We start from the raw sequence: 14,495 nt of genomic DNA, 5'->3' as shown, positions 1-14,495 counted from the left end.
TACTCTCCACCTGTCATCTCCTATAGGTTCTGGTTCTTCTCTGCATAGAGAAGAGTATTTGAATTCTTAGTGACACCTGGCCGTGGACCTCCACGCAGGGCCAGCCTCATCATGGGCACGTGACCTGTACAGTCACCGAGGGCCCCACACTCAGAAGGATCCTCATGCTTGGTTTAATGTTCTGCTGTCATCATCTTGGAATTATTTATAAGTTTATCTTTGAACTTGTGTTTTGTAAGTGAAATTCAGTTAGACAAGGAAGCGGGCACGTGAGTAGAGGAAACGCGCACAATACATCTATCTGCCCCAGTTCCTCACTGGCTCATTTACATACAGCAATCTTGATAACCCCAGGAGCACAGAATTAAGGTGCACCGACAATGCATGCAGGTTCAGCGAGACTGAAAGTCACTTCTAGGTGTCAAGCACAAGACAAGGCAGAGTCAAGGCATGACAGATTCAGACGGAAAAGAAAAAAAAAAAAAAGATCCTTTTTTACATTCAGATAGTTTATTACTTACACGGGCAGTGAAGGGAAAAGCTGTAAAAGGTGCCAGCTCCTCATGGCCCTCTCCTAAGTCGACACTCAAAAAAGGTGGCCAGATCACTGCAACAGAAGTAATTGGAAGCTCTGTTGCTGAGGAGTCAATGCCTCGCTGCAGCTGAGCAGTTTTATGTCCTATGGCTGTGCCCTAAGGAGGGCTAGGTGAAAAGTCCCACTCCTCACTGGAAGCAGGGAGGTGGACGGGAAAACTGTCTAGCGGCGGCCTCCCACAAGAAAGAGAGGCAGATGAGAAAAGGGTCAAGCTCCTCACAAGACTGTCTGTCCTATGTTCCTGGGCGGAGGACTTGGTGTCTTGGTCATCTAGTGCTGCCGTAACAGAAATACCCCAAGTGGATGGCTTTAACAAAGAGAAGTTTATTCTCTCACGGTCTAGTAGGTTTCAAGTCCAAATTCAGGGTGTCACCTTCAGGGGACGGTTTTCTCTCTCTGTCGGCTCTGGAGGAAGATTCCTTCTCACCAATCTTCCCCTGGGTGGGGAGCCTCTCAGGCGCAGGGACCCCAAGGTCCAAAGGACACGTTCTGCTCCTGCTGCTGCCTTCTTGGTGATATGAGGTCCCCATTCTCTGCTTCTTTCCGTTTGCTTTTATCTCTTTATATCTTCTCCCTCCCACACCCCAGGGAAACTCCCTTTACCTTGGATCAGGGATGTGACTTGGGTAAGGGTGGTGTTAAGATCCCACCCTAATCCTCTTTTGACATAAAATTACAATCACATAATGGGGGACAAACACAGAATACTGGGAATCATGGCCTAACCAAGCTGACACCTGTTTTGGGGCGGGGGGGGGCAGGGGAGACACAATTCAATCCATGACACTTGGGTTCTGGCCTATGTGGACATGTACAAGGTGGGCAGAACACCATGGCAGAGCCGCTCCCCTCCCTCCAGGGGTGTGTCTAAAACTGATGGGAGCACTAAGAGCCCTGGGGAGAAATGCTGTCTTGTCAACTAGAACTTGTTTCAGGATCTTCACGCTGTGAAAACAGACAGGATTTTTTTTACTGACATTAAGAAGAACGTCAGCCACGGAATTCTCCCTCCCTCTAGTGTTAGGGATTGAATTGTGTCCCCCAAAGAGATATCTTGGAAGTTCTAACCCCTGTACCTGTGAACGTGACCTTTTTGGGGGTAATAAGGTCTTTGTTTGAAGATAAACCCACTTCGGTGGAGTCAATTCCGACTCATAGCGACTGTATAGGACCAAGAAGAAAACTGCCCCGTAGGGTTTCCGAGGCTGTAAAATCTTTTTTTTTTTTTTTTTAATTGCTTTTTAGGTGAAAGTTTACCGCACAAATTAGTTTCTCGTTCAAAAATTTATACCCAAATTGTTTTGTGACATTGGTTGCAATCCTCACAACGTGTCAGCATTCTCCCCCTCTCCCTTTAGGCCCCGGGTTCCCCGTGTCTTTTCCTCCAGGTTTCCTGTCCTTTCCTGCCTTCTCGTCTTTGCTCTGGGGCAGGTGTTGTCCATTAGGTCTCCTATACTTGATTGAACTAAAGCTCAGTCCTCACATATGTTATTGTTTGTTTTCTAGGCGTGTCTACTCCTTTTGTTGTTGTTTGTTCTTTTTTAAAAAATTGTACTTTAGATGAACGTTTACAGAGCAAACTAGCTTCTCCTTAAAAAATTAATACACATATTGTCTTGTGACATTGGTTGCCAACCCCACAACACATCAGTGCTCTCCCCTTCTCCACCGTGGGTTCTCCATGACCAGCTTTCCTGTCCCCTCTTGCCTTCTTGTCCTTGACTTAGTGTTTCTCCAGTCTCTGTCAGACCAGTAAGTTTGGTCTTCTTTTTTCTGAGTCAGAATTTTGTTCTACATTTTTCTCCGGCTCTGTCTGGGACCCCCTGTTGTGATTCCTGTCAGAGCAGGTGGTGGTGGTAGCCCGGCACCATCTACTTGTGCTTGACTCAGGCTGTGGTACTTGTGATCCCTTAGGCTTTTGGACTAACCTTTCCCTTGTGTCTTTGGTTTTCTCCATCCTCAAGGCTGTAAATCTTTACCAGAAGCCGACTGCCACTTCTTGCTCCCACTGTTTGAAGACAGTTACCAGTAAAGTAATACCAGAGAAGGGTGAGTCCTAGTCCTAATCCTTTCCGAGTGCTGTTTCATAAAACAGAAGAGATGCGCAGTGAGGGTCAGGCACAGAAGGAAGATACCATGTGAGCAAGATCTCTCACAGACCAAGGAAGGCCAAGAAATCGAACTCCCGGGCACCACCGACAAGGAAGGCTCTTTCCCCCAGGAGCCCACAGGTAGGATAGCCCCGCCCACTCTCTAAATTGGGACGGACTTCTCTTCTAGTCCCTAGAGCACTGAGGTAAACAAACACGCGCTCTGAAAACCAGAAACTTAGCTGCACTTTGATTGTAGCAGGCCTCCGTGAGAAACTTTGAGCAATGCTACCAATGACCCAGTAAAGAACCTCAGCCTTCTTTTGAGCGGGTCTCTCGGTAACTAAGGAGCAAAGTGGTTTTGTCACACATGGGCAGATTCCAACTAAGGAGCACTTCGCGTTTTCGTCACACATAAGTCATACGTAAAGAGACTGCTCCATCTGTGCTGATGAGGCGCAATTTGGACAACTTGGCCAGAGACAAAAGCTGGAAAAAAAGGAAAACACGTAGCTCCGCGAAATACCCAGTTGTTAAGAAACAAATGCAGGATGGAACCACAGCGGCTCTACCTTTGAAAAAACAACAAAGATCAGGGGAAAGCGCGAACGCAGTCCCCCACTACCACAAATTATGCAGTCGAGTTTCCCACATTTGGGGAAATCGCAGGGGTCAGCACATCCGGAGTGCAATGGATAAGCCTCGCCCTGGGAAAACCACCTTCGTGATCATGGTATCTCCCCTGCCAGGTAAGTATGAGTAGTTCCTTTGCCGCCCCCACGCAGCCTCGCACTCCTTACACTTTACGCAGACGGTCATTTCGCTAGCCTCACTCCCGGACCCTCAGAGCCCTTCTACGCTCCTACAGCACACAATTTCACGGACAGACCTGGACTCCTTCCCACACCACCAACAGTCATAACGTCTTTAAGCAGCACACGCCGATCCAGCAGCCACTGCGCTGCCACTATCTACATAAGACAGTGCCCCGTCAGTGACATCACCCACCGCGCTCTTCCCGCCTACCCACGGCCCGCCCCCTCCCCGCGTTTTCCTCCTCCCGTCCCTCCCAGACGGCCAATGAGCGGGCCGGCAGCCCGAGGAAGAAGTGACGTCTCCCTTTCCCCGCCCCAACGGCCACCGTTTACGCGGCGAGCGGAGCCGGGGGCCTGGCCCAGCCGCGTCTCTCCCGGACTGCGCGGCTTCTTCACCTCTCCTTCCCACACCTCTTGGGCGTTCGGCTGGAGCCTGTGCAACCTTCTCGGAATAATGAGTGGCTCTTAACACGTAGAATAGAGCAGAAATTGATATTAGCCCTGCCTCAAAATCATTTTTTTCCATGGCGTAAAAGGTATCCTTTTTTTTTCCGAAGGCACCTTAAGGAGACCAAGACAAGTGTGTTACCGAGAGAATTTGCAGCCATCCACGGATCACAAAAAGATGTTTAAACACGTTTTGTGTGGAATACACCCGTGCATGTATGAACTGGAATCCTAGCAGCAGTACTTTTTGACTTACCCTCCTGTCGCTCAGGGACATGGGTTACACTTTTCACAATGTGTCAGCATTCTCGTTATTTCCTTTGTGATGGTTCTGTTTCCATCACTTCCCTGCCCCTCCTTACCTTCTCATCATCGGCCTGGGGTAAATTTTGACCCGTTAGGTCTCATTATTTAGAGGAGCACGGTAGTCGCAGGTGATATTTATTTTATGAGCCACTCTGTCTTTTGGCTGGTAAGGGAACACCAGGAGTGGTTTGAGATCCAAGTATAAGGGCTATCCCAGGGCGATAGTCTCAGGCGTTCCTCTAGTCTCTACCGGTCCAGTAAGTATTGACTTTTTTCAGGAATTTGAGTTTTGTTTTACGTTTTCGTTCCATTCTATCCTGGACCATCTATTATATCCCTGGTCAGAATGGTCGGTAATTGTAGCCGAGCACCATCTCGGTATTCTGCTCTCAAGGTAGATGAGGCTGTGCTTCGCTTAGACTATGAGTCCTGTAGACTAGTGTCTTCTTTGAGTCTTCGGTTTCCTTTTTCTCTTTTGCTCCTCTTTATTTATTCTTAAGATAAAAATCCTCTGGGACAACTTCTTGGCATTTCGACCAAACGGAGTCAAAAAACCTGTCATCACCCTACAGTGAAGCTCAAAGTTGGCAAATTCCACTCACTCAGGGCTTTCTGTTGACTTATTTTTCCCTTTGCATATGGGTCACATGTTTCTTTGAATGTTTAGTATTTTTTAATTACTAGACACTTTGAATGATACACTGTAGTGTATTCTGATATGTATTCTGATATCTTTCTCCAGAGTATCAATTTTTGTTCTAGGAGACCTTATGGGGCAGTTCTACTCTGTCATATAGGGTCACTATGCGTTGGAATTGATTTGGCGGCAATTTTGATCACTGGCTGATTACCTTGAACTTGTGTAGGACTGGATTTAGGCTTTAAGGCCAATCTGTGGAAAGCTCAAGGTGTTTACCAAAGCCCTCTAACTTGTTGGAACTCAACCTCCAAACACTGTCCCTCCCGTAGCTCTTATCAGGGCTTGGTTTGCAGCTTTGTTAGGGCCTGTCAACAGTAGACCTTTTACATTAGGGTATGGGTTGTGCTCGTAAAGTACAGTCTTTCTGGAGAGAGTCTCAGCTGGATGCTCAGAGTGGTAAAGAGTTGTTAACAAAGCTTGAATTCCAACATTGCCTGGTATGACCTCTAGGACCTCTGTTCTGTTCTCCATCCTGTAGCATCTGTCCTCTGGCAAGCCTTGGGTAGTACCTTCTTGCACATGAGCAGCCCAGCACTCAGCAAATAACCTGCAGAGGGACCCCGTATGGAATTCTGAAAATTGACCTCTAAACAGTTTTCTCCCTTCTGGTGCTCTAATCTGTCCTAACTCTGATCTCTTCCTCCCCATGTGAACAGCATGCTCTGCTGGGATTTCAGCTTGCTGTATCACCACCAGGAATTCTTCTGAACCATCTCTCAGGGATCACAGTCTTGCACTTGCTTCTGTCCAACGTCTGTAAACTGGTGCCTCACATATTTTGTCATTGTTATGGTTGTTTAAAGGAAGAAGACTAATCTGGGAGCAGTAACCATGTCATAGCTGCAGGTGAACAGAAGGCTATAGCAGACCACCTTTAAAACGGGGCTTTTCCACACGAACTACTGATTCTTGTCAGTGCCTTTTCAAAGGAGGGTTTAATCACATGTGTTACTGATTTCAAAATAACTTGAAGATCATTTTCCACATTTACAAATGAACTGGACCAAGGGTTTTTGTTTTTGGTTTCTTAATGAGTACAATAAAAAATGACCTGGGACTGCTGGGTTTACTTTCAGCACGATGGTCTCACAATACCCAGGCTGAATATCCTATTCTCTGGGGACAATTCAATACTTCTGACTCTGCTAGGACCACAAAAGAGATCACTGGCAAAAGGAGACCTGTAGGGAACCAACACTGGGCCTGTTAGAGAGGACTGGGCCTAGGCTGGGCAGGTGCAGTAGAAAATGATAGCCTTCCCAGAATGGGGAGGCCACCATGAGGGGCAAAGGTGGGGAGACAAGCTGTCTTTACGGGCGCCAGTGAATAGGCACAGTGAATAGGTGGGATCTTTATCACCTTTCTTTTAATTCTCACAATCCTGTCCCTCTTCCCTCTGAACCTCCCTCTGGATAATCTTCTCCATCGCTGTCTAGGCATGGCGGAGCCGAGGCCTGGCCCCACTGCATCTTCTCTCCCATACAAGCTAACCTTTCTTCTGTGGGGACCCGTTTTAGGGGCCTGTTGAAGCCTGTACAACTTTCTTGGAATAATGGCTTTTAACGCATAGAATAGAATATTTAGAATGACCAAAAGAAGCGACTTTCAAATCTAGTTATCTTCGTGAGTCTTCCAAGTCCGATAGGAGACTGAGACAGCACCAACCCCCCGAGCATAGGAAGCACCATAGACCCGAGACCCCAGAATTGGGGTAGTCCAAAATAAGAAATCTTAAGTTCAGTCGGTCTCAGGGAAATTGAAAGTTTCAGACATCATTTTTCTTCACTGGCCAAAAAAAAAAGCAGTAGTTCCCAGGAGCAGAGTTCCAAAAGGAAGGACCTCAGGACTCCTCATGGCCACCGCAGGGATTCACATGGCCCCAGGAGCAGCCATACCCCGATCCAAATAAAAGACACTGGCTGGAAGCTGGGCGGTACTAAAGACTTGGAAATTAGAAGCCCTGAGTGATGCAGACCCAACAAGCAGGATGATGAAAAGCTGCGAGCTTCTCTTCTCCCTAGCTAGCAGCCTGAGATCAGTTGCCAAAATGTAAGATACCTGGGCAAAGACCACAGTCAACCTTGCTTGGAACGTTGCTGATGAGCAAAGTGAGGTTTGCCGGGAGTTTAGTGGATTTCCTCGGTTCCTGGGTTGGCAGGGACTAAGTCACTGTCCAGGCCCCTGAACGTCTTGCTTCAGAGCACAAGAGGGGAGCTGGGCAGTAGATAGAAACTGCTGCAGGGAGCAGGCATCTGACTGTGGTAGCCACTCCACCCTCCCTTGGCCTCTGAGAATGGCCTTCACCTGTGCTCGTTTCCTCCAGGCGTCCCTGGAAAGAAAGGACGACCAGGATCTAAGGGTCTCTTTCAACCCACCCCATGAAGTCGTACCTAGACTTACCACGGATGCACCCTCTTAGTGCTGCTCCTGGAGTTTGCGAGCTTTGCACGACCATCGTGGGTCCTTTCCTCCCAGTTCTTTAAGCACAGGAGAAATCTCCCGCGACTCCAAGAGCACCTACTGTTTCTCTACCTCCCCTTCTTCACTGCGTGGTCCGGAGCTGCGCGTTCTTCACTTCCTCTCCGAAGGCTCTGGGGGAAATACGAAACCAAAAGTAAAAGGAATACGCTTATTAATAAACATAACTGAAGTTTATTATCGAGCCAAAAAAAAAAAAAAAAGAGAGAGAGAGAATGCAAGTGTGGAAGTAGCAAACAAAGGGCTACAAAGCCTTACTGGTTTTGCAATTCCACATGGAATTAAAGTTACAGCTGTACATTGCCCCACTCTTAGTAAACAATGAGCTTTACTCAATTTAAACTGGTATGAAGCTTACTCTGACGCTCTGATCTTCCTAATTCCTTATCAGTATCCCCTAAGGTTGCCCCTGACAATAATACACTTCACATTGTACTTGGTTACTTTCTCAACATTCCTCCCAAAGTCCAGGGCGCAAGGCGGGGTGGGTGGGGTGTGGACCCGGGGCGAGGAGGCTGGGGCTGATCTCCGTGGCCTCAAAACGCAGAGTCCTGCTGGGCAGTGGTTTATTGCACTTCCTCCCCTACTGGAGGTGAGCAGCAAGTGTGCGTCTCCCGCTGCTCTAGGCCACAGGTGTCCGAGTCTCCCAAACTTGTCCAATGGCAAGACTCGGCCTAAGTGTCTCTTAGGATGCTACAAGTTCTCGAGCGCGCGCGGTTGGACAGGCCAGAACAATGTTAAGATGTCCCCAGCCCGAGGTTAAAGGGCAATTCCTGACATCAGATAGGAAGTTTGAAAAACGGGCCCCCTGGGTCTCTGTGGCGCAGTGGGTCAGCGCGTTCAGCTGTTAACCGAAAGGCTGGTGGTTCGAGCCCACTCAGTGAGGCTGTGCTTTACTTTACACTCTTCTTAGTTGCTTATTAGCAGCCTTAGGCTTTTCGCAACTTTTATTCTCAAAGTGCTCTGGACCTTTATCAACTTTGAATCAGACGCCAAAATTTTCTGCGCCAAGATTCAAGTCCCATAAAACTGACTAAAGGAGGAATTTTTCTGCAAAAAAAATATATTTCCACAAAGCGCGCGAAGTCAGCTTCCGAGTTTACTTATTCCAGAGCCACTGCACGGATTCTCTCACTTCCTGACGCTGAGGTTTTATACTACGCATCCCGAAACCTGAAAAATCCCGATAATGGAGAATAAGAAAACCCCACATCTGTGGTGCAGTTGCAAGCTCTGTGAGGAAATGCTTGGTTCTGCCACGGTGGGGCCTTGAAAAAGTTATTGAATATTTTGGGTGTCTCTATTTCTTCACATATAAAAAGGGGCAAACCTAGATTTTGATGAGAGGCCCATAAAGCATTTGAGCGCTTAATAAATGGTCAGTGACGTCAGCTATTATAATTGTTCTCAGTGACATGATCATGACCATTGTTATCTACCCCGCCCTTTTCACAACTGCATATCCTTCCATAGTACAGATAGACCATTGTATATTTAAGCGTTTCTTAATTGATGGACATGCCATTGGTTCTAATGTTTATTGTCATAAATAATTCCTCAGAGGACAGCTTATAGGGATATATATCTTTAATCAGGTGTGCAAGAATTTCTCTCAAATGGATTCCCGGATGTGGTGTTGCCTGATCAAGGTATTTGTGCATTTCTGATTTTGCTAGTTAGTGTCAAATTGCCCTCCAAAGGGGCTGTACCTAGTCATATCCCCACATTCTGAGAGAAAGCTCTTTTCTGGGCAACACAGTATCTGGCATTTTAATAGCAGCGGAAACCCATCACTTTTGCTTGGAGAATGCTATTGCTTGCTGGTTTCACACATTAGGAATTTTGTGGATGACAGGCTGGCTCTGTGTTGTTCTTCTGTATTCTCCTGACCCCTGGGATTCTGGAAAAGTGGTTCCCAGGAGATGTTTGAGCTTGCATTGGCCTGACTGCAGAGGTGTGGACAGAGGTAACCCTGTTCCCATCGATCCCGTGACAGAGAGCCCAGGCTGCAGATGCTGAGGAACCCAGAACACATCCAGCCTCTATAGTGAGTGGGACCTTCGCATTTGGAACGGAGGCAAATACAAATAGGAAACGGAAGACTTTTAAGTTTAATTTTTCATCAGATCAGGACTTTAAACAATAGATTTTTTCTTATTTTCTGTGGCAAGTAGAGGAGCAATTGCATCCTTGAGACTTTATTTGGGGGAACTTAATGATAGAGGGTGTTCTACCGTGCCTGTGGACTTGTTTGGTCCATGCTGGTATGTGGTGCTTGCTATAAAATCTTGTCTGGTGAGCTAGGGTGGACAAGTAGCTAACAGTAATTGTCATAGGAAATATGAAGGTGGATTCTCATACGATTTTACCTAGAGCTAATTCCTTCTTTGATACATTTAGAAGATTGGGTGGTAATATTAAAGAGACATCCCTCGAATGTCTAAAATGCTTACATAGTGACCAGGCTGCAAGTTCTTAGGAAGGGTCACAGAGGTGGGTGTAGGACTTTTTTTTTTTTTTTTTTTGTACTTCTGTGATCTTTTCCTCCCAGAGGGATTGTCATATGGTTGACGGTAGAAAATCCAGGGAGTATATAGAAAGGCACATGTGGTGAGAACATTTTCAGTGTCTCTACTTAAGCTGCTAGTTCCCAGGGACTGAACAAATAGTAACGTCATTGTCTGAAATACAGACTATGTGATGAAGTCCAAAAAGTGTTTAGGAGAGTGGAGCAAAAGCACAGGAGTGAGGCTCTCTCTAATCTCTGTTTCACAAATGATACATCACTGGTGAGGCTGACTCATGAAGAGGAGGAGTCCCCCACCCCTGTCTGGCTTTCTCCCTCCCATCTCTTTTTGTTTGACTCCTATCATCCAAGTATTTCTGAAATAACAAGATAATATCCAGTTAAGGCTTAGGAGAAAGAAAGAAAGAAAGAACACATTAGGACTTTAGCCTGAGCCATGTGCTCTCCCTCAGTTTATAAGAATTCTCTGAGTGGGATGAAAGCCCCATAAAAATGTTACCATTCCTTATTCCATCGATCAGGGCGGACAGATTATTGTAAGGGTAAGACTGAGGGTTTCCTGCGGTCTCTTGGCTCTACAGCATCTACTAGCACCTCGCTCAATCACCACTTCATCCATATAATTGATAAAGGCCATGTAGCAAAATAGTAACGAGAATTACCTCTTAAGATTGGTATTGAGAAACGGGAAATTTCATTCCTTCTTTACATATTACGGAGTTGTTTGTTTTACTGCAAGCATGATTTTATTACTTTTACTAAAAAATAAGTGACTGACTTAAAAGTATGTATTAGAATCCTCAGACAAACCAGACCATACTGACCTGCTGTGACTCAAAGCTGACCACAGGATGCTGGAGCCACAAGGCAGGCCATTAACCCACAATCATAGCCTGTCCCCTGAGAGCCTGGGGAAGCCACATTCTTTAAGGACTTCTTAACGCCTCATAATGCAGAGAAGTTCCACAGGATTTTCTTTCCTTTCCTCTTCCCTAGGTTTTTCCAGTCTTCTCTGAGCTAGAGGCCCAGAGACGCTAATTAAAAAAAAAAAAAAAAAAAAATCCTGCGTTTTGCATTTCTAGAAGCGCTACCATTACTTTTTCGTGAAAAAGTGAATCCAGTTATGCTATTCGAAACATACATTGGCTACAGAAGTTTATTTTAATGAAAGAGGAAGACTCTGACAGAAATATAAAGGGTCTGACAATGATCTGTGGAAATTTTTGTTGTCGTTTAGCTGTTTCCCTTTATTTACCTATTTACTCATTTCTTTTTACTGTGCTTTTAGAAGTTTACAGCTCAAGTTAATTTCTCATTCAAAAATTTTTACACATATTGTTTTGTGACATTTGTTGCAATCCCCACAATGTGACCACACACTCCCCCTTTCTGCCCTGGGGTTCACTGTGTCCACTGGACCAGTTCCTGTCTCTTCCTGCCTTCTCATCCTTCCTCTAGACAAGAGCCGCCCCTTTGGTCTCGTGTATCCGATTGAACTAGGAAACATGCTCCTCACATGTATTACCTTTTGTTTTATACTCGTGTCTAATCTTTGTCTGAGGAGTGGGCTTCAGGAATGGTTTTAGTTCTGGGTTAACGGAGTGTCCAGGGTCAGTAGTTTCAGGGGTTCCTCCAGTCTCTGTCAGACCAATAAGTCTGGTCTTTTTATGTAAATTAGCATTCTGGTCTATATTTTCTCCTGCTGTGTCCAGGAAACTCTCTGTTGTGCTCCCTGATAGGGCAGTCATTAGTGGTAGCTGGGCACCATCTAGTGCTCCTGGTCTCCGGCTGGTGCAGTCTCTGGTTTAGATTGGTGGAAAATTTATCTCAGTGCTTATAATGATCTGAGTGAAAGAAAGAGTGAATCTAATGAGTACATACAGATAGATAGCTTTCCAGTCACGATATGATACAGGCCCAAAGACAGCAAACCCATTGTGGAAATACAGACTTTCAAAAAAAAAAAAAAAAAAACGCTTATTTGACACCCAAATTCAGCCAATGACAGAATTTATCACAACAAAGTCTTAAGAATGAAAAAGTGGTGTGTGCTGGGTATTCTGCATCTGTCCTTCTAGATCCATTCTCACCATTATCCACTCCATTTTATGTCCCAGGAGGCTGACCCCTGCATAAGAAGTTTCCCTTGCCCATTTCATTCCTCATGGATGCAGCCAATGGGATGCATTAATTGGAGATAGAAGGGTGGCAAGAATATGGTGTAGGGAGTACTTATTCCCTGCAGGCTGGCAGAGGTTGTGTTCCCTCCATGAAGTCCACAGCTTTTGTCCAGGGACACTCTATGACAGCTGCAGACTCAGCTACAACTACAACTTCTTCCAGGTTCCAGAAGTATCTCTCTTTCCTTGCCCCACCAGGTCTAGGGATGGTAATGACTCTTCACTGTTGTTAGTCCTGGGATGTTGCACCATCTTTTGGTGACTGCATTCCCCTCTTAGACAGAGTCCAGTCATCTTGAGCTGGAGGTCCCAGGAAATTCCCTCAACTCTCAGCAGGTAAGGCTTTCAGAGAACCTCAGGGAATGTGCCACAGAATTATCTGGGAGCTAATTGTGTCTCTAGTCAACTCATTAGCAGAAGAATAAATACACCTTCTTCCTTCAAAACTACCTCCAGTGAAAATTTCATAGTCTCATAGGCAAAGCCATTCCCATACAAAAGTCAAAAGACAAGAAACTGGTAAAATACTTGAAAAGCCTTTCTAAGCCTGACAGAAAACTCAGAATTCTTAAGGGGAAGATTGATACATTTAAGTACACAAAAATTTTAAGAATTTGTATGGCAATAAAAAAAATCATAAACAAACTTGTCAAGCCCACAGCAGCAGACAAAGTGTAAGAATGGTGTGGGGGTGGTGTCTGACCTCCTCTAACTTCACAAGGGGAAAGGAGAATCAAGATTAACAGCCCAAGGTTGATTCCTATGAGGCAGAGATCAGACATGTCTCCTCTCTTTGCATCTTTACCAATTCTGTCACACACAATCCCTCCCATGGTGCTCTCTACTTCTTTGTTGGGTTCCATAATTCATTCCAATGGCCACACAGAACTCATAGACCATACTCATGATTATGAGGTTTATTAGGGAAGTAACAGATTAGATTCCTGCTTCCAGGAGCTACTAAGAGCAAGGATGCCAGGTCCAAAAGTCATGCTGGCTCCTGGCTGTTCTCCCTTATTGGTAGTGGTATTCTCTCTTTCCTATCTCTGCGGTGGCTCATTTCAGTCCTACAAGATGGCAAAACAAACCAATCCCCTTGGTTGGCCACAATTACCTTATTACCCAGTCCCGCCCAATCACTTGGCTGGGAGTTAAAAGATCATGTCTAGAAAGGCCACACAAAAGTGATCCATCACACCAAACAAGGCCAAGGCCTGGGTGGTTTAGATTCAGACAATTTATTACTTATGTAAACAACAAAAGGAGATGTAGCCAAAGGTGCCTTGGTTCTAATCCCACACACCAAAAAGAAAGACATGGGAACAAAAGGGGCCTGATGACTCCAACAAGCGCTGTGGGATACCTGTTGGTGATATGCCAGTTTTAGACAGCAGCTAAGCAGTTTTATAGTTTGCAGCTATAGCCTGAGGGTGAACAGAACATGAAACCTCATATCTCCTCAGAACCTGGAACGCAGTGAGAAACTGTCCCATGACTGCCTCCCAGGGAAGATAGGCAAGTGGAGAGATGGTCTCAGGGTAGCTCTTCACAAGCCTCAGGGCTCTTCTTTACATGCCTCCAAGATCTCTTGCTCTGGGAGAATCACTTTTTATGTTTAAGGATAAATCATTTCCCAGCAAAATGATTGGGAAAAGGATGGTGAGAACGGTTGCACAGCTTGAAGATTGTAATCAATGTCACCGAGTTGTACTTGTAAAAATCCTTGAATAGGCATAGGTTTTGTTATGTGTATTTTCACCACGCACTGAAATACATTTTTCTTCTCTCTCTTTCTATTTTTTTGTTTTCCTGATGTGTCGAAGATATATTGTTGGTGTTGTCAGGTGCCCTCGAGTTGGTTCCGGCTCTTGGTCACAGAATGTACAACGGAACGAAACACTGCCAGGTCCTGCAGCATGCTCACAATCGTTGCTACATTTGAGTCCATTCTTGCAGCCACTAGATCAGTCCACATGATTGAGGATCTTTTTCTTCTTCACAGACCCACAACCAGCATGATGTCCGTCTCCAGGGAGTGGTCACCCCTAATAACATTTCCAAAATAAGTGAGAGGAAGTCTCAGTGGCAGCAACTGGCAATTTAGAAGCTCCTTTTTCAATTCCGTTGGTGGAGCTGAGGTCGTTAAGTGGTTAAGACCTCGGCGTCTAATCAAAAAGGTCCGCCGTTCAAATCCACCAGCGGTTCTTAGAAACCCTATGGGGCAGTTCTCCTATGTTCTATAGCGTCGCTATAAGTCGTAATTCACTCGATGGCAACGGGTTTTTCTTTTTTTAAATATCCTGTAGGTCAGCGACTAGAGAAGATTCTATAACAATGGAAGGGAGGGCAGAAGTACC

General features: G+C 45.6%; 1 non-coding gene across 1 annotated transcript; it reads right to left on the bottom strand.

Moving 5' to 3' along the window:
- Positions 1-3,278: 3,278 nt before the first annotated feature.
- Positions 3,279-3,442, bottom strand: LOC126074187 (U1 spliceosomal RNA). The gene has a single exon (XR_007516988.1). It is a non-coding gene; the product is annotated as a U1 spliceosomal RNA (small nuclear RNA).
- Between the last annotated feature and the right edge of the window lie 11,053 nt (positions 3,443-14,495).

The sequence above is a fragment of the Elephas maximus genome, chromosome 3 (assembly GCF_024166365.1).
Source record: "Elephas maximus indicus isolate mEleMax1 chromosome 3, mEleMax1 primary haplotype, whole genome shotgun sequence".
In the NCBI taxonomy this organism is placed as follows: domain Eukaryota; kingdom Metazoa; phylum Chordata; class Mammalia; order Proboscidea; family Elephantidae; genus Elephas; species Elephas maximus.
Note: the sequence above shows the minus strand (reverse complement) of the source record. Positions and strands in the feature narration are given on the sequence as shown.